This window comes from Emydura macquarii, unplaced genomic scaffold (assembly GCF_026122565.2).
Source record: "Emydura macquarii macquarii isolate MOO-44397 ecotype Brisbane River unplaced genomic scaffold, CSIRO-AGI_Emac_v2 contig_2156, whole genome shotgun sequence".
Taxonomy (NCBI): domain Eukaryota; kingdom Metazoa; phylum Chordata; order Testudines; family Chelidae; genus Emydura; species Emydura macquarii.
In genome coordinates, this window is record NW_027132293.1 from 16,710 (window position 1) to 37,927 (window position 21,218).

Genomic DNA, 21,218 nt, shown 5'->3' on the forward strand with positions numbered 1-21,218 from the left:
AATTGCAGCTTCTATTTTAATGCTTCATTAGTTCTTGAAAATAACATTCAAAATGGGTTGGCCAGGAATAAGTAAAGAGCGGCAGAAAGAGGTAAAAGAGAAATTATTTCTCCATGCACGCTACTTCAGTTGGTTCTGTTTTAGGGCCTGATCCAAAACCATGCAGCCCAATGGGGGTCTTCCTACTGGCTTCAATGGGCTTTGGATAAGGCCGTAAGTCAGCTGACTGCATCGCAGCTACGCCAGCGACACAAAACGGCATTATTAAAAAAAAAGTTTGAAGACAAAAAAAGTATTTCACATGGACAACTTCTGTCTTGTCCATGCTGAAGAACTTAACTGCCCTACCTACTAGTTTGAAAACCATTCTCAAGCCAGTTTTACTAGCAACTCCAGTTAGAATGCTGTTCTAAAGCACTGTGTGAACACAGTAGTAAGTAGCATGGGTTTCATTCCGATGGGGGGAGGGAGGCTTTTCAAACATCCATCCTGCCGCCTTCCCCATTTCCAGCAACAGGCTTCCAGCACAGCTTCTTAATATTAATTTATAACCACACCAAATATTGGTTTACAAACCATGCTACAACTGTCCTTGTTTGCATATGGTTTCATACCATGCTTACAAACCGCAATATGGGCAGACATGAATCATTGATGGAAATGGCTGTGCCCATTTATTGGATATACAGAAATCATAGAAGTGTAGGACTGGAAAGGATCTTGAGAAGTCATCTAGTCCAGTCCTGTGCACTCAAGGCAGGGCCAAGTATTATCTAGACCATCCCTATTTTTTCCATAATTTATCAAAAACAATTGCCATCTATTCTGTTCATATGTCATGCTCATTGCTGTGGCATCTGAGTGCTTAGGGATCAAGATGAGTGTAAAACTAAGATGTAAAGTGTTTGTTTATAGATTCAGCACAAAACTCATTCTTAAGGGTCCTTTTTTGGAGAATGGGGGCTGGATCCTGTTTCCATGTAATTAAATGCCTGGCCCCATATGGTTGATCAATATTCTTCTACATAGCACTATCACTACCCTTCTTAGGGGGTGTGCTTTTTCTTTTAAATCCCTTTTAGGGGGTTCATAAGCTTGCGTTCAAAATTGCTATAGGTGGCAATTTGGCGAGGACAGATTTTATGTTTGTTTTAACAAAATTTGAAAATCTAAGTTTTAAGGACTTTTAAGTCAAAATGAAATGGAAGTTTGTGTCTTTCAGATGCTTTCTTGCATATGAACTTAGTTATTTAAATGAAAATGTGGAAAGTCATGATGTGGACTCATGCTGTTGGGGTTTTAGTTTGTTTGGTTTCTTGAGGAGGGTTTGGGGCAAAAGGGAAAGACAGATTGAGAAAAATAAGTGTTTTATTTATCAAAAATTTCATGAAGATCTGTATGCAGATGTAGACAACAGACAAACTAATCTTTCATGCCAGTCTGCAGAATTTAGAGTCCATGAGTACTCATTCAAATAATATAGAGACACTCCATCCTATTTTGTTAATGATATGTATGTTATATTTGCATGACAGACGACAACATCTCTGGAGGAGCTGTTACAAATGATCATGTCTGTTGAACTGCTTGACAAATTCCAGGGTAAGAGCCAAATTCATCATTCTGGTCAACCCCAGGACTTCATTTAATGCAGAATTTGGCCCTAACTATTATGGGGGTTAAAATAATTTTCTCTGTGGGCCGGTTAGCCCATACATGCTTACTGCTAGGTTTTTTGCACCTTCCTTTGAAGCATCTAGTACTGGCCAGTCAGAGAGAGGATGCTGAACTACATGGATCACTGGTGTAATCAACTATACCAATCCTATGTTCCTGTTTATATAATACAGATAGCATTACTGCTGACTGAGCAAAATGGATTTCTCCCTAGTATGTAATAGCTGCGTTAAAATGCCCCCAAAGGACACTCCCCAGCTCGTTTTTCTGCTTATTTTGTTAAAAATACCATTAAAAACACACGGGACTGCAAACACCCAAAACGAAATGGCCCCCCATAAAACAGTATAAGCAAAACGTCAGCATTGGGAGTGGTTCAAGAGATGAAACGTGTTAATGATATCATTATCTCTATGTCACCTGTTGCCATCAATACATGTGAAAGTAAATTTCCTGGATACCAAGCTGCTGTTATAGCAATTTATCACCAAGTCATATCAGAAATGGCTTGAGTTTTTATGACGTGCATAATTCAGGCAGGGTGCTGTTTCCATTGTATGTGCTGATAAACCTAAACACAATGAAATTACTTTAAATGATTTCAGCTTTAAGTCTGAATTGCCTGGTTCAGTGTTTCTCAATTGGTGTTCCGGGTTCCGCGGGAACACTGTTAGGATTCCGCGAGCAGCTGTTCTCCGCGCCGCCGAAAAAGGGAAGATGTCTCGGATTTTCCGGCGGAGGGTATCCAGTGTAAGTGTAATTTAAGTGAGAAATGCTGACCTTTGCTTATTTCGACATTTGAAGACTGCTAAGAGTTTGGGGGGTTCCGCAATTATTTATGGAGTTCAAAAGGGTTCCGTGGCCAAATTTAATTGAGAAACGCTGGCCTGGTTTGTTACTGGTTTAAATCAGAAGATTAAAGTTGTTTAAACATTATCTTTGTGTGATTCGCGTCTCTTTGATTTAATATTGTTTATTGTGGTCTTTACACAGCTATACTCAGGACTTTTTAATTAAAATAATAGTTTGCATTTCTCCAGTGCCTTTTATCTGAGGACCAGAAAATAGTTTATGAATTTGTAGCCTCACAGCATCCCTGTGAAGTAAGTATTGATTGCAAGGAGAAATATGGGTGCTCTGGACTTCTGAAAATTAGATCTTAAGAACTGCACAGGAAATCTGTGGTAAAGCCAGGAATATAAGGTGAAACCTTGGCATAGTGAAATTAGTGGGACTTTGCCCAGAATATAGATCTCCTGAGTCCCAGTGCTATGCATTAACCACAATGCCATGCTTTCCCCACTTTTTCCATTTCAGTTCCAGACTGTTACTTATATGTGAGGTCAACAACATTTGGCCTATAGAAAATAAAATGAATTCGTCATCCACAGATTGTTGTATATGTTGTAAAAATTATTTTAATATATTGGTTACCTACCACTGCTGATTTAAAGGTAAGTCCATATCCAAATATAGTAAGCAGCACAACAGGCTATCATTGGTCCTTTGAAGAAACCATTTGGCTGTAGTTGACTGTACAAGTGATTACAGTGTGACTATCCTAAATAACAGAAATGTAAAACATACACACATAATGTGATTATTGTTTGAAACCCAGAATCAAATGATTGTATTTGTTATAATTATTGCGTATTTCTTACCTACCAGAATTACCACTGCATTACAGAGCTCACCTATCTGAAGTACCAAGTTACATTTTTTATACATGATCATACTTAGGTCTCACTTACCATGTTGGCAGACCCTATCTCTGCTTGTGATGCCTACAAATCTCAATTGTCCAGCACTCGTTAGGAAAGCGGTGAACTGAGGCTTTTATTTTTATGGTAAAATTGGATTTCTTCTTATCTCAAGCTCCTGGTTTCCTATCCCCATTTCCCTGTTTTGTCCATTTGTTGCTTTCTGTCTGACACCTTGATTGTAAGCTCTCGAGGGCAGGGACAGTCATCTTTGTTACGTGTCTGCACAGATGCTAGATTAGGTAATGCTACTGTAATCATAGAATCATAGGGCTGCAAGGGACTTTGAGAGATCATCACGTCCAGCCCCCTTTGCTGTGGCAGACGATGTATATCCTTGACAGATGTTTGTCCAACCTGTTCTTAAAAACCTCCAGTGGCGGGATTCCACAATCTTCGGTAACCTATTCCAGTACTTAACTGGCTTTATAGTTCAGAAGTTCTTCCTTAATATCTAACCTAAATCCCCCATGCTGCACATTAAGCCCATTAGTTTTGGTCCTGCCTTCAGTGTACATGGAGAACTACTATTCATTGTCCTCTTTATAACAGCCCTTGACATAGCTAAAGATTATTATCAAGTCCCCACTTCATCTCAAGACTAAACTTACCCAGTTTTTTTAACCTTTCTTCTTAGGTCAGGTTTTCTAAACCTTTGATCATTTTTGTTGTTCTCCTCTGGACTCCCTCCAATTTGTCCACATAATTCTTAAAGTGTGGCGCCCAAAACTGGACAAAATAGTCCAGCTGAGGCCTCACTAGTGTCAGGTAGAGCACCTCCCAGTCAACCTAGGACACTCCTATTCATACAATCCAGAATGATATTAGCCGTTTTTGCAACTGCATCACATTTTTGGCTTATATTCAAATTGGGATCAACTATGACTCACAGATCTTTTTCAGCAGTATTACCCCCTACCCAGTTATACCCCATTTTGGATTTGGCAAATGATTTTTCCTCCCAATGTGTAGTACTTTGCACTTGTCTTTATTGAAGTTTTTCTTGCCTATTTGAAACCAATTCTTCAATTTCTCAAGGTCATTTTGAAGTCTAACCCTCTTCCAAAGTGCTAACAATCTCTCCCAGCTTGGTGTCAGTCACAAATTTATTAAGTATACGCTTCACTCCATTATCCGTGCCATTAACGGAATAGTATTGGACCCAGGACAGACCCCTGCGGGCCCCCACTATACATGTCCTGCCAGTTTCACAGTGAACCATTGATAACTACTCTTTGACTTTGGTTTTTCAGCCAGTTGTGCACCCACTTTATAGTAATTTCATCTAATAATAACAACCCATAAAATGCAGTTTGGTTTGGCACTATAAACAGGAGTGAATCACGTGTTGTGTTCCAGAACTGTGTGTCGCCCTGGGACTTTAGTAGGGCTAAAACGCTATTCAGAAGCACAGTTCAGAGTCATTCCAGGCTACCCTGAAAGACCCAACTACAATTTAACTGTGTTAGGTGACTTCCTCATGGTAACTGGATCTCTGCAACTTGGTAGTTGCTCCAGTGTCGATGGAGCTTTCAAGACTGGAGTCAAACTTCAAGAAAATTGCACAGGTCATTGGTTTAGCTGGCTATTAAAATGATCCATCTCAGAGATATTTGTGGGAGCTTTGAAACAATAAAATGGTGGTTACAACTTTATTGGAATGGAAGCATATAATTAATTCCTTTGATATATTCTTTCTATTTGCAATTGAGTAAAATATGCATTGCTGAGGCCGCATTTGGAGTATTGTGTCCAGTTTTGGGTCCCCCCACTATAAAAAGGATGTGGACAAGTTGGAGAGAGTCCAGCGGAGGGCAACGAAAATGGTTAGCGGGCTGGAGCACAAGACTTATGAGGAGAGGCTGAGGGAACTAGGCTTGTTTAGTCTGCAAAAAAGAAGAATGGGGGGGAGTTGATAGCAGCCTTTAACTACCTGAAAGGGGGTTCCAGGGAGGATGGAGCTAGACTGTTCTCAATGGTAGTAGATGACGGAACAAGGAACAATGGTCTCAAGTTGCAGTGGGGGAGGTCTAGGTTGGATATTAGGAAAAAGTTTTTCACTAGGAGGATGGTGAAGCACTGGAATGGGTTACCTAGGGAGGTGGTGGCATCTCCATCCTTAGACATTTTTAAGCTGTGGCTTGACAAAGCCCTGGCTGGGATGATTTAGCTGAGTTTAGTCCTTCTTTGAGCAGGGGGTTGAACTAGATATCTCCTGAGGTCCCTTCCAACCCTAATATTCTATGAGTCTATGAGTAGATGAGGATGAGGTAGTGCTTGGAGCTCAGCAGCGAGGACTTGGAGGCAGAGGGTGTGCGCCTCAGCCCCACCCCAATCTTCCTGTTCCTCAGCGCCTTCAGGTCAGTGTAGGTGAGGCGGTCCCAGGTGACTGACTCGCCGCTCTGGGGGGAGATGTGCTGACTCAGAGGGACACGCCAGCCCAGCCCTTCATGCTGCACTCCACAGCGAGGGAGGGTGGCTGGCCATGGGGCTGCCTCTAAATTCTACAACAGTCCAGCTGGATGGAGCACCGCATGCAGGGACCCATGGTCCTTAAAAGGCAACTGCTGTTACAACAGGCTCCATTTCCCCACAGAACAGGAGTCTGCCCAATGAGGTCCATGGCAGGCCAGAAGCCCCTTCACCCACTGCTCTTGGGCCAGGCACATATGGCCGGGTGCACTGTTAGCTGTGAGCTCTGCGGGCCTCTCCTGGCTCAGGGCAGACCCCAGCAGGCTGCAGAAGATCTCAAACTGCTTGATGTTCCCTGTTGTATTGTAAGGGGTCTATTATCCCCTTACTGAAACTTAATGGGTCTTTCTGGTTGGTATCTCTTGAGGAAGCAGGACCCTGAAACAGACACAGCCCCCAGGGCCAGTGGGGAGAGGCAAACTCAGGTCAGCCTGATTGACAGGCAGGCAGGCCAATGAGGGAGCCAGTAGAGCAGGGGGGGTCCCGTCCTCCAGCTGAGCTACAGCTGCCTGCCTGGGCAGAGAGCAGGGCCAAGCTAAGACAAGAAGCCCAAACCAGGGAGCTGAGCTGAGCAGGGCCATAGCAGCAAAACCAGAGGAGCAGCCAGAGAGCCGAGCTGGGGCTGCAGCTGGGTGCGGAAGCCAGAGAAGACGCTCAGAGACCCAAGCTGAGCTGACCCACAGCAGCAGAACCAGAGGAGCCCAACGAGCATCCCAGAGAGTCGAGCCGAGCTGAGCCGCACTGATGCAGAGGGGGGCTGGAGCTGGGGCTGGAGCCATCCGGAGCTGGGTGCAGTGAGCAGCTGGAGAGAGCGACCCTGACACGCAGCTCTACCCTTCTATCCACAGGATCTGGCTCTAACAGCTTTTAGACCTAGCACCTTTCACCCCCCCTTATAATACATTCACGTGACGCTCTCTCACTAAGGGAGGGGAGAAATGTTTTGATCATCAGACAGCAGGTGTCTGGGAAGGAGCCCTTTGGGTAGTTTGTAGAGTCCCACAAAGGGTTTTTTCATTCAAGTGCAATTTGCATTTAACCCATCACCTTTGTGGCTTAGCTCTTGGTTGTTTGGAAGCTACTGAGCAGTGAAAAATAAACCAGTTTCTAGCACATGAAAAATTAAAACGCAGTGAATCATTTCATCTCCCATTGGGATGGGCTGGAACGGCTCAGAGGATATGATTATGGTCTATTAGATCGGCACTAAGAAGCCCCATTGTGCTAGGTGCTGGACACACAGAACATGAAACACACAGTCTCTGCCATAAAGAACTCACACTGACCAGACAAAGGGTGGAAGGGGAAATGGAGGCACAGGGAGGGGAAGGATCTTGCCCGAGCTCAGTGGCAGAATGGGGAAGAGACCCCAGAGCTGCAGTCCAGTGCTCTGCCCACTAGACTGTGCTGCTTCTCAATCCAGACAGAGGAGTGGAGAGAAACCAAGGGGCGCTGCAGCCACCCAGCAGCCCTGAGTTGAAGGAAGGGGCACGGGAGCTGGGGTCTGCTCCTGGTGATGGGAGCTGGGGCAGCCCCACCTGGAGGGCTGGAGACTGGCGGGAGGGGGCTGGAGTGGAGGGAACAGTCATGCCAGCTGAGCGCCTCATCCCCGCAGCACCCGGAGCTGCCCAGCGTGAAGAAGAGCTCTCGGAAGGGGCAGCAACACTAACGGGGCAGCTCTTTGTTACGAGATTTTCTGTGCAGATGTCCCTGGGTGAGGCTGGGGGCCTGGTTCCCCCACGCCCTGGGGTGGATGGGCCAGATAAACAAGAGAAAATCCTGGTGGGCCAGCACCTAGAGACTGTGCTGCAGGCTGCTGTGGAGAGCGCAGGCCAGGACCCCCCCCCCCAACCCCTGGTGTCCTGCCCCTGGCATAGCCTCAGTTCACCCATTATTCATGCCTCTGAGCCTTGGGCCCCGGGAGGCATGGCAGTTGGGATCTGGGCCACCCTCTGGGAGAGGCTTGTCCAGGCCCCAGTGGTGGCTTGAGTCATGGAGCCCAGTCGGCAGGTGGCTTGAGATCCAGAGGGCATGTGAAAGCCCAGGATGGCCCAGCCCATGGACATCAGCCTCTTTGTAGACCTCAAGGGGGCTAAAGCAAGAGATTTCACTCCTGAGCTGGCCTCAGCCTTGCTGCAGTCCCCTGACCCTGGCCTTGAAAGACTCTCAGCACAGTCTCCCCATCCTCCTCCTGGGACACTAGCATAGTAACAGCTCCCCCAACCCCTGTGGGGCTTCCACAGCCGGGCCCCCTAAGCCGCAAGCTGCCTTGCCTGGTCCCTAGGGTGTTTCGGCCATTGATCCTATTGAACTCATACCAGGAGGGGAGAAAGATCCTGTGAGGGCCAGGGAGGGGTTGGTTCCCTTGTTGGGAGACGCTCTGGGTATTCACAGCCACAGGTACTTGGTCAGAAAAGCAGCCAGGATCTTGCAGAGGTTCTAGACAGTTGGGGGATGCAGGTTCTCCTCCTTTTCCGCCATCATGTGCCAGACCCACAGTAAGGGCGTGGTGATGAGGTGCAGCACCGGCACGCCAGTGGCCAGACAGCTACACGGACAGTCAGCAGGGATCCAACCCAGGACCACCAATATGGGAAGTGCAGTGTCTAGGAATCGATCCATTAGCTGTCAGCAGTAGTAGGCTGTTAGCCTCCTGCAGCCCAGCCACTAAAGAACGACAACTGACAAATTCTAAACACACACATGGCCTCAGCAGATGGAGCCAGGCACCAGGGCACGACCTGACCTTATATTCCAGGAGACACGTATGTTGCAGGGTCAATTGAAGAGAGAGATTGATCCGGGTGGAGTGATAAGGAGCCTTTATTCAGTTACAGCTTCTAATCCACTCGTTCCTCTTTGCCATGCATCCAACAAAGTGAGCCCCAAGTTCACTACTTTACAACTTTTTATCTAAAATAATATGTAAACACTCACACTTCTACAACACCCCATAATATCCCTATTTGGTGATATAAAAGATTATAAAATGCATATTAATGGCTAGGGGAGGTGTATAATTATATCTGCCCCTGTTTGTTATTTCCCACGAAACTTGCATAGCATATACATTTATCTTAACAGCAGGAATGACCATGAAGTCCCTTAACAAACTAGCAACAAGGGAAGAACTAGGGGGAAAGATCCTGATCCTTCCCTGTCAGACATGCTGCCTGGGAAAGAAGAGATAACATCCCTTTACCACATTCTTTGTCCAGGTGGTAAGGGGAGGAATGGTGGGGAACACACAGCCCATTCATATTACACCCTTGTTACCATGGTACCTATCAGATAGGTCTGCCCTGCTCCAGCTACTGCTAGAAAGTTGCCCTGATTCCCTCCCTCTGTCTCTAACTTTAAGGCTAGAAAAGCGCTGTGGTTTGCACATGATTATTGCTCGTGTAGTACATGGCCTTTTTAGCCCAAGTCAGGGGTTCCGCAGAGGACAGTTTGTGTCCAAAGCCTGGGCCCAACTCCCAGCTCCCCAGGAACGTGGCCCAGCGCTGACATCCTTTGTCCCCGGGACCACAGTATAGTCTTGTGCAATTGTCATAGTATTGTAAATCCTCTGCTTACAGTTACAACTCCCTTGCAGGATAATAGTCCTCTAACATCCTCCTGGGCGGAGACCTTGTAAAAGAGACTTTTAAATTTACAGCATATACAGAAAAATCTTATGACCTGATACACACTAACAATATACATATTTGGACAGCACAGTGGGTTTTAGCCAATCATGACTTTTCCTATGATACCTTATATGACATGCTTTATATAATTATATATGAAGGATGAATGTGGGGGTTACAGGGTGCTGTTTGGAGGTACAGTGTGTACACACAAAGTCACACATGTATGTGACCAAACAGCCTTCAAGAGGAGAGAAAAACCAACATTACAAGGTGGGCTACAAAACACTTTCAGGTTCATAAGGTGAAATCCCGCAGAAACATAACTCCCAAAAGAAGGAAAACAAATTTCTCCATTTTCTTCTGAACTGCCTAATCCTGCTGTTCTCAGCACCTCCTCAGTATTTGGTTGTGTCATTTACAAAATTTGTAGCATTGTCATAATGCAAGAAAGAAAAAAAAAGAAACAAAAACAAACCAAAGTCAAAATCTGCCCTTCCACAAATGTTCTGGACTTGGCTGGAAAAAGCTCAGAAGCCACTTTACCAATAGATGGAAACAGGATTTAAGCTGAGAAAGCTTAAACTGAGCTTTGGGGTTCATTTGAATCCTCCCTTCGGGCCTGGAACACTTTCATCTCTAGCCCACAGGAGTCTGATTCAGGATGAAAGAAATCAGACTGTGATTCCTCAGCATGGAGAGCAAAGAACATTGTGGCAAGTGCCATTCTGGGAGGTGGAGGGTAGAATGGGGTAGATAAACTCCATGGCTTGGACAGAGGCTGCTATGTTGGGGTGGAGTGTGACAGTGAAGGGGGGAGGAGGGAATCCCTCCAATTCACCCCATCGCCCTCAAATAGCACAGAACCCAAAACACCACATTTTCCTATCCCTGCTCCAGCACTTTCAGAATCTATTTAATTCTGCTCTCTAGGGGAGTCAATGTACAAAAAATTAGTGTTTTTAGCATAACCTGGAGCAATGTGAGACTATCTGGGCATGAGACAATCTATCCCCAAAGAGGGAACTCAGTGACTCTAACAATCATTCTGCTAATGGGGAGATCAGAATATATAAAATGGTTGGGGTCAGTCTAGGCTAGGAAAAGTGGAGGAGGGTCAGAGCTGATTTTCTAGCTAATCCCACCACAGACAGATCCTCGGAGACTGATGTTATAGAGACAGAAGTAGGATCCCTGGGTCTTTAGGCCTCCCAAAAAAGACCCTCTCAGTGGTGCTTTTTGAATGCAGAGAGGGAAGGAAAAGGGGCAGAGGGGGTGAGTGATAAGAGGCAGCACCTCTCTCCTCTGTACTGTCCTCTCCTATCCTATCCCATGATCCTTAACATTTGATTTCCCCAGCACCCACCACCCTCTGCTTCCCACATCCACCAAATCCAACCATTCAATCACCCCCGCCCCCATGTCCTCCCTAAAACCCATCCCTCCTGGTCCCTTCACATTTGATCCCCTGGAACCTAGCAGCTTAGGGGATTTAGGGAGGGGAAGAGTTACCAGCACCCAGGGACACTCACCCTGCAGGGACAAGCTCCAGGTAAGTGGGGGAGCCCAGCCCAGGATCTGCTGAAAGATGGGGATGGGGACAAGTGTCAGGCCAGTCCCATGTACCCTTCTCCTAGTCTCCATGGAAGGGGAATCACTTCTATGAAGGAAAGGGAGAGGGTGGAACTTCATCCAGGCAGAGGGAGTTTCTGGAGGAGTTTCTCTCCCTTCCCCCAGCAGGTAGAGGAGGCAGGAAGGCCCATAAACCAGGGCTGCAGCAGTGAGGAGGGGCTGATCCGGACTTCTCCTCTTCCTGGGGTTTGCTTAGACCAGGCAAAGCCAGAGGATCACTGATCAGCTCAGGGTCAGCTGCTGCTAGAACCTGCCCCCAGAGATGGGCAGCTGGATACCTGAGAGCCAAATGCCACTGGTGTGTGTGGGAGCTAGGAAACAGAGCTTTTACTATGGCCATCCCTAGTCAGGGCACTGAGAGAATTTCTCTCCTGTGTGGCAGAGTCTCTGGTGTTCAGTGTGATGTTAGCTCCAACTGAAGCATTTTCCATGATAAAGTTGTTTAACTGCACTCTTCACGGTGTGGATTAGCTGATGTTTGATGCCGTGTGAGCACCAAATGACGCTTCCCCCACATTCAAACTTTCTTCTGTGAATTATTGGATGTGGAATAATGTGTGAGCTCCGGCTGAATCTTTTCTTGCAGTTACTGTAGCTTTTTCCACAATCCCGGCATTTATGGGTGCTCTCTTTTGTGTGGACTGTCTAATGTGAAGCAAGGTTTGATTTTCACTTAAACTTTTTACACAGTCGAGGCATTTATAAATTTCATCCCATGTGGATTCTTTGATGTTTAGGAAGGTATGAGCTGGGACTGAAGCTTTTCCCACTATCACAGCATTTATGGGATTTCTTTCTTGTGTGAATCGTCTGATGTCTAATAAGGTGTGAGCTCTGACTGAAACTTTTCCCAAAGTGGAGGCACTTAGAAGGTTTCTCTCCTCTGTGGGCTCTCTGATGTGAAATGAGATTTGAGCTCTCACTGAAGCTTTTCCCACAGTCTGATCATTTATAGGGTCTCTCTCCCATGTGCAGTCTTTGATGGGTAATAAGATTTGAGCTCTGACTGAAGCTTTTCCCACAGTTTGAGCATTTATATGGTCTCTCTCCTGTGTGCACTCTCCGATGTGTAATAAGGCCTGAGACATCACTGAAGCTTTTCCCACACTCAAGGCATTTATATGGTCTCTCTCCCGTGTGCTGTCTCCGATGGGTAATAAGATTTGCACTCCAGTTGAAGCTTTTTCCACACTCTAAGCATTTATAGGGTCTCTCTCCTGTGTGGATTCTCCCATGGTTAATAAGGCCTGAATGCCGACTGAAGCTTTTCCCACAGTCCAAGCATTCATAGGGTTTCTCTCCTGTGTGTGTTCTCTGATGTGTAATAAGGGCTGATGCTACACTGAAACTTTTCCCACACTGAAAGCATTTATAGGGTCTCTCTCCTGTGTGCAATCTCTGATGGGTAATAAGATTTGAAGTCCGATTGAAGCTTTTACCACAATCCAAGCATTTATATGGCCTTTGTCCTGTGTGGATTCTCCCATGGTTTATAAGGCCTGAGTGCCGACTGAAGCTTTTCTCACAGTCCAAGCATTTATAGGGTTTCTCTCTTATGTGGGTTCTCTGATGTATAATAAGGGTTGATGCTACACTGAAACTTTTCCCACACACAAGGCATTTATATGTGCCCTCTCCCATGTGGATTCTCCCATGGCTAATAAGGACTGAGCACTGACTGAAGCTTTTCCCACAGTCCAAGCATTTATAGGGTTTCTTTCCCTTGTGATTTGTCAGCTGGGCTGTGGTTTCTTTGGGATCCTTGTCTCCTCCCCCATATTCAGTGGATTCATCCACTTTCTTCCTTTGGCAGTTTCCCAGCTTCCTCTCTGTCCTGTGCCAATCACTCCAGGCTTTTCTCTGTTCCAAGCACTGGGAAAAATTCTCTTCAGCTCTTCTCAGAAAGGTCCCGTGCAATTTCACTTGCTGTGGATTTCCCTCCTCATTCTCACTCATTGTCTGATCACCTGCTGGAGAAGAGAGAGGATCCAGGCAGGAGTCATTGCCTGGGCTGGTAAAAAGGACAGTCAGGGGAACAGCAAAGAGGGGAAAACACAGTGTGACAACAGCTGGGGACATTGAGATATTGGATTCTGCCTTGACTGTTACCTGGGGGGTTTTAGAACCCACAGGAGTGATAATTTAATTGATTTTTTTCTAGCCAGTGTTAGGAATAAATTAATGGGAACACAGCATTTTTGTTTGATGAATAATTTATACAAACCAGAGTGCTTTTACCTAAAATTATTTGTTATTAAATGTACAAAGGCCTAAAATTTTCCTTTCTCTCTGATGTTTAGTTTTCAGTTGGCAGAGGCTGAACATACAAAACTGCTGACTGCAGTATTATCAAATTCTGGGGTATATGCAGAAATGTCAAATTCTGTGATAACATTTTTAATATCAAGATCTGCACACACCTACACAACAAGTTTAGTGGATTACTAGCAAGGCCCAGCATTGGCTTAAAGCTTTTGACCGAGACATAATTTTTTTCTTTTAGTTTTTACCCCTGATTTTGCCTTGTTACAGCTCACAAAAATGTGAGCATATTTGCCTTGTGATAGACCAGACCTTATGTAGGTTTTTTTCAGGTGTTCCCATGCAAAAATGTGCAAAGCTCACCCAGAGCTGGGTGGTCAGAGAGTAGCTGCTGCCGGTAGGGTGCTCTGAAGGCAGTGCCACCCCCAGCAGCAACATAGAAGTAAGGGTGACATGGCAGGGTGGGTTGGCATGGCATGGGGAGGGTCTAACTCTTTTTTGGGGGGTCCTCACAGCCTGAAATATTTTCAAAGGGGGTCCCAGAAAAAAAAGTTGAGAACCCCTCCTTTAGGCTGGCTTTTGCCTTTTTTTATATGTATATCTCTATTGCTTTTGGGGCGGGGGATTGGGGCTTGTACCTATGATTTTTGCCTTAATTTTAATATATTTTATTTTTGGTGTATATTTTTGGTGGGTTCTTTTGCAATTATTAAAACTTTTGGGACACATTAGTTTCTTAGATACCTTAAGGGCTTGGTGGCTGAATTACTTTACTGGCTTTTAGAGTGTGCCAGGAGTAATTTCTTATAGGACCTTGTTAGCAAAATTAACCGGCACTTTACTTTTTTTAAGATATTAATTTTTAGGATTTTTTTAAACATATTAAGCTAAATTGCTTTTTATTTTATTTTTTGATTTAAGATAGAAAGTTTTTGCAAAAGGGATCACCACTTTGTGCATTATGAAACCCCTGGAAGGTTTTAATTTTAGCCAAAGATTTAAACAGGTTTTTATTTTGGGTACCAATTAATGAATGAGTGGCACCTGTATTTAATAACAAATGTTGTTTGAACACCCCTTTGTTAAACTTTACATAAACCGTGAACCTTCCCCATCCAACGGTATTTAAATGAGCCATTATTGGGGGGTTTAGGGGTGCCCGACCTCTGTACAGGGAGGCTAGCGGTGGTAGTGGTTTTCCTCTTCTGCTTAGCCGGCCTTAACAAAAGTTTTAGTGCGAACAAGCCATTTTTTTGGTTTTGTTTGTTTTTGCTGGTATTTTAGAACCCATTTTAAAATTTGTACCCACCAGAGATTAGGAGCACTGCCCCGACTTTTGTAGGGCCTGTTTTATTTATTTGTTTAGCCCTTAATATATTTTTTAAGTCTTATTTGGGAGTCAATTTATTTATTGCTTTAAATGAACTTGCTTTAAGCAGAGCTACAGATTTTCCTGGCCATGAAATAAACGGCAAGGGGCCCTTTTGTTGTTGTTGTTGTTAATTTCCTGCTTTTTCAAAAAACTACTTTCAAGCAGATTTAGTAGCACATGTTTTATGGCTTGGCAACCATGTTTTTAAGGACTGTAAAATACTTTTAGTAAAGTAAATTTAACTATGGCTTTAATCTTTAACTTTTCAAACAAAACCACACAAAAGAAGAAAAACAAGGGGGGGGGAAACGGGGAGAAGTGAAGTAGTGGGGGGGGGGGGGCAAAGGAGGAGAGAGAACAGCTTAGGAGGAAAGGGAAACTTAAGCCAAGAAAAAGTGCCGACAGCAACAACAAATTGAGAAGTGGGTTGTGGGGAAAAGCATCTAGGAACCTATACTCCTAGCCTCTTTCCTGGCTCTGAGAGGAGAGAGGGAATTGCTAGATGCCAACTGTCCTTGATAGCCATTCCAAGGCTGTTTTCTGGGTTAACAGGCCAACCAATTTCCCTGCGACTCCAGCTTGATCAGGGGCGAAAGGCCCTTTTTTCCTCCTTGGGGACCAATTTTTTTACCATGGGGATTATGGGTATGGGTGTTTGCAGCTCTTCCAGTGATTCAAGCAAGGGACCATGTGGGGACTGCCCAGAAGAATCCAAAGGAAAGGGAAGCTCCAGGGATTATAGTTTTTATTATTATGATCATAAGGATACAAATTGGGGTCCTCCTCTGACCTAATCCCCCATCCCAAATGGCAACTTCCTCGAATCACAGCCACTGGTCCCTTCCGCTCCTGCAACATGGCTTTGAGAGTACAACGTCGTCTTTTCAATGCCCCATGATTTGCCTGGCTCTTATTCTGGCACTTCTTCAGTGAAGCTTTAACAATTTCTTTATTTTTTATTGTTTGCTGTTTTGATTCAGACAAATTTTGCTCCAACATGTTACTTTTTTGCTCTCTGTCATAGCCCTGCTTCTGCACTGCCACTGTTTGAGCTGCCCTTAGACTGGATATTTTTTTGAGTTTTTTTTAATTTTTAAATTTTTGGTTTTATTTGATTTATTTGTTTATTTACTAGCATAGTTACCATTTGCTTACAGAGTTTCAGGAATGGTCCAGGGCCGGTAAAGCTCCCAGAGATCATTGCCATGCTCCTGTACAAAATCAGTCAATATGTTTCCCAAAATCATTTCCAACTGTTCTGTTTTTCAAGATGTTCCCTTTCCTTCTGACATAATTCCTCGATCAGGTCACCAGCCTGGGTTCTGAGTCCCAGTAACGAAATATATCTATAAATTGACCTGCAGACCATGACACGGGGAAATTCCAGGTTGCTACCCTGCCCCACATCCTTCCCTCTTGCACAGCACAGCAAACCATTTGTACCAATTGTCCCCTTCCTTTCCACCACTCCTGGCTGGCTAACCTGTTTTATAGAACCCAAAGTACTGGTAACTTAACTGGAGTTTTTAGACGGTGTTAGGAATAAATGAATTGGGAACACCTCGCTTTTATCTCATGAATAATTGATAAACCAATTGATACCGAAAATTACTTTTTATTAGATGTTAAGCACACACATACATATGCTCCTGCAGTAGAGTTAGAGCATTTCAAAACACTTATGGTTCAGAAATGGTTCTGAAGAATTAGCAGCCAGGTTTCAAGAGAGCTTTTCCCTTTGTCTGACTACTGAAGAGGTTAGCTCCTTGCCCAAAGAAAGCTTCCTCGGACTGCTTCCAAGCATAATTTTTTTTGTCTAATTTTTTATAGCTAACTTTAAGCAAAACACATAACCTATAGTGACTCTTAGTTGGTCACCAATTTTTTTTGAATTTTAATAAAACCTTTTATTATTTTTTATTAAAACATTTTAGTTATAATTACTGTGTGTTACAGGCATTTAAAACCAAGGTTGCTATTTACTTACTTATTTTTATATTTGTTCATTTTTTGTTTTATTTTAATTAATAAACTGTAAGCATGTAGTTGTTGACCTTGCCCTACACAGGCCTAAAATTTTCATAACTATGTAATATTTGGTTTTCAGCTAGTAGTGGCTAAACATACAAAATTGCTAACTGCAGTATTATCAAAGTCTCAGGTACCTGCAGGAATGTAAAAGTCTGGGATAGCACCACATCCCATCCAAACAATCACAGGGAACTGAAGTTGGGGAGAAAAATCCTGACAGCTAACAGGGTGGGTGGAAAGCCATAAGTGATATCTGCCATGATGATATGACACCTGCTGACCACAGCCTGACCTGGGTGAGATGAGGCAGAACTGAGGGTGCTCACACCACATTTTGGGGATTTTCAGGTTTTTCCTTCATTTTCCATATAGTTTCTGTGTCAGTGTCACTGACTCCTCACTTGTACAGGTTCCTCTTGCGATCTTCCTTTCCTCAGAGGCCTGGAGATCCAGGACCCACGGCTCTTCCCCTGCTTCCAGCTGGGTGATCAGGTCGGGTTTGGGAATGGGGAATCCTGCTCAGGGGGTGAAATCAGGCATGAGCAGAATGCACTGAGGATTGGTGGAGTATTTGTTACAAAGGACACATTTTGTGTTTAAACTGACCCCATGATTTGCTGGGGGACTGTGGGATCTGAACAGAGGGGAACATGGTCACTGAGTCCCCCTGGGAGAGGCAGATACCTGGGGGAGAGGGAAGTTATCACACCCTCACTAGGAATTTGCAGGATCTGTGTGCTCTTGGGACTTGCTGAGGCACACACAGCTCTGGTGTTAAACCTCTGCCAGTGTCTAAATGTCCAGAGCCCAGAACCCTCCCCACAGATGGAGCTAGTCCCAGGAAGAGAGGGGAACAGAGATCCTGTGTTTGAGAGAATTAATGCAGATAGGATAATACACTGCTTCTGCCCCTGTGAAAGCCGGAGGGATGGGGATGAATTAGCATGTTCATTTCATTCATGACTCCCCTAACCTGTAGGAGGGGGTATGGAGATGAATGGCTCTCTCACACTGGAGCTGTGGACTATGCGATCCATTCCCCTCTAATTTAACTGACCAGGGAAGAATCTGACCAGAAACAGAAATGCAGGCCCCATGGCTTCACATAGCTGAGGGGACACAAATCCTTACCCAGAGAGGTCACAGTCTCATAATTCTCCTGCATGACGTCCCTGTAGAGGGCTCTTTGACCAGGGTCCAGCAGAGCCCCCTGCCCCTCGGTAAAATACACAGCCACATCCTCGAAGGTCACTGGCATCTGAAACAACAGGCGTCCCCCACTCAGTACCTGCTGCCCATCCACAATCCCACTGTTCATGGGGGAAGAAGCACAAAAACATGACAGTTCTGGGAGGGCCAGAGGAGCAGAATCCCACCCCTACCTCAGAGTTGCCAGGGGGCTTGCTTTTCTCCTTGTGCTAGGAGGAACAAGAGCAGGGTTTTGTCATTCGCCACACACTTGTGGTGTCCCACATGGATCAGTTCTGGGTCTGGGTCTGTTTAATATCTTCAGCAATGATTTAGATAATGGCTCAGAGAAAACACTTATAAAGTTTGTAGCCGATACCAAGCTGGGGGTGTTGCAAGTGCTTTGGAGAATGGGATTAAGATTCAAAATTATCTGGACAAACTGGAGAAATGGTCTGAAAGATATAGGATGAAATTCAATAAGGATAAATGCAAAGTACTCAACTTAGGAATGAACAATCAGTTGCACACTGTAACACGCACCCCCATGGTCACCCTTATAGTGTAATTGTGTACTGTTTAATGCAAAGTACGTTATGTAAGATGTTTTTGGAATGCTCATGATGCACTGAGCATTATTGTTATAGTAATAAGTTTGTTGCAATGTCATGTGTGTAGTTATGAGGTTTCACTATGTAATACTCCCAAAGGACTCCTGGGTCCTAGTTGTTAGGAATGGGGGTATGCCTGTCAGTTTTCTTCCTTACCTTTCTCCATTCTTGGTCCAAGGGTAAAAAAATTCGGTGGATAGGAATACACCTGTCACAATTTTCCTACCTCTGCTGTTACTCAAGGTTTCTCAGAACCCAAAGCAGTGGTAACTTAACTGTTTCTCTCCAGGCGATGTCAGGAATAAATCAATGGGAACACAGCACTTCCATCTAATGAATAATTGATACAAACCAGCTGTTCACCTAAAACTACTTTATTCGATCTCAAGAGCACACACACATACATGATGTTATGGTACGTTTAGAGCATTTCAAAACACTTATATTTACCTATGGTTAAGAAATGGTTTCAAGGAATCAGCGGCCAGGTTTCAGAGGGGCCATCCCTTCCATCTGACTTCTGGGAGAGCTTAGATGCCAGATCCTTGCCCAAAGAAAACTTCCTCAGACTGCTCCAAAGCAAATACTTTCACCTCATCTTTCACAACTAACTTCAAACAAAGCACATAACCAATAGTGACTCCTAGCAAAAACTACTCATCTCTTATCATCAAAACATTTCTATCCATAACAATAATAAAACTTACATATTATTGGAGGCACCCAAAACCAAGGTCACCCTCCAAACATTCCTTCTATCTTCTAAATACATTCACTTCTTGTCCCAACACCCTTTCTGATAGCAAAGCTGCAAACATGCAATTGTCTGACCTTGCCTCACAAAGGCCTAAGATATTCCTAGCTATGTGATGTCTGGTTTTCAGCTGGGAGAGGCTGAACACACAAAATTCCTGACTGCAGTACTATCAAATTCTGGGATACATGCAGGAATGTAAAATTCTAGGGGAACACTACTTTTCCTCGTCCTCAGATCTAAGGTAGCAAATTCTGATAGATGGGGACATTCCCACCACAATTTGCTGCCTCTCACTTTCCCCCATCCATTATCTTTCCCCATCTCCTGGTCAGAGGTTGAAAGTTATGCTAGATAGACGTATGCCTGTCACCGTTTGTTACCTTTACCGTTCCCCCTCCTCTGGTCCAGTTGAGACGAATGGGGGGTACGCCTGTCACAGTTTGCTACTTGTCCTCTTTCCCCATTCTTTGATCGAGAGGTAGCAAATTATGATACATAAGGACACCCCTGTCACAATTTGCTATCAGTGTGAAATCTCATTTAAATTTGGACACAAAAAAAAGATATTATTATTTGGAAAAGCATTCTACAGAGTTAAACCACATGGCTATCGTATGTAACCTCCTGAATGAAGGAGTTATTTCTTTATTAGCCTCTTTTCCATTGTAGATTAGATGGTTAGGTTATTTGGAGTCGCTCAGGAACATGAGTACCAACCTCAGGACTGACTGGCACAAACCAGGGCACAAACCCCAAACTGGCTGTGCGTTCTACAATTAGATTTCACCAACGAAGTATCAAGTGTGAACTCTTTGAGCACTCTAACAGCTTTACAGACAGTCCCCTTAGGTACGCTGGTCTATCTTGCCACCCAGGCCTTTGTAATAGATGGTCCCTTACACCAAAAAATCATAATAGTCTGGTTACGACCAGTCCCAAAGGACCAGTCATTTACCCCAAGTCAATTGCACCTCAGATCTCAAACCAAAGACAATGCTTGTAGCCAATCCTATAATAAATTAACTAACAATTTACTGGGTAAGCGAAGGAAATGAGGGTGATTTAAAAGGTTAAAGCAGCCAAACATACACACAGAAATGAGTTACAATCTCAAGTTTGGAAAGGGACAGGGGAGGCTGTGGAGCCAAAATTGAGCGAGTGGCATTGTGTCATGTGGGTCGCAGCTCCAATTTTGGCCCCGTGCCCCCCTTTGAAATGGGGCACATGCCTGGGACAAACTGCTCTTTCTTGTGGCTGCCATGGGAAAGTCTCCTGAGTGAGAGAGAGAAATTGGGCCCAAGGCTCTTGCCAAGGTTTTCTGTGCCTTAATCCAGCCCTGACTACATGTGATCCCTCCAGAGTCACGGCTGGCAGGGAGGGGGAAGGGAAGTTGATTCTGTAGCTGTTGTGTCCAGAGGGGTCTGGTCCTTGCTCAGAGAGGAGGCTCGACCGGTCTCTGTTTTCCATCTTGGATCACAAGCTGCTGTCTCCTCCATTGGGATTTGAGAGCCTGAATTGAGCAGCTGCTGCTCGGGGAAAGACCTTCATTCGAGCCCTCTCTGTGCCCAGCTCAGGTGGGGACTTTGACCGGGTCAGAGAAAAAGCAGAATGACTGCAGTCTGGTGTTTGGGGCACCTGCCAGGGAGGGTCCAGTCCCCTTTCTCAAGGACTCTGCAATGACTTTTCCAAAGTGCCCCAAGGTCAACAGTAGAGATTGAGGGAGCCCCACTTCAGAACAATCCATGGCCCAGTGGTGGGAGCAGGTGCTTAAGAGCTATGGGAGATCCCTGTTCAAATCCTCTCTCCCCATCAGGCAAAGGCTAGAAC

The 21,218-nt window shown here is 44.8% G+C and overlaps 1 pseudogene; it reads right to left on the reverse strand.

Moving 5' to 3' along the window:
• Positions 1 to 5,686: 5,686 nt before the first annotated feature.
• Positions 5,687 to 21,218, reverse strand: part of LOC137160153 (zinc finger protein 850-like) — a 29,307-nt pseudogene continuing 13,775 nt past the window's right edge.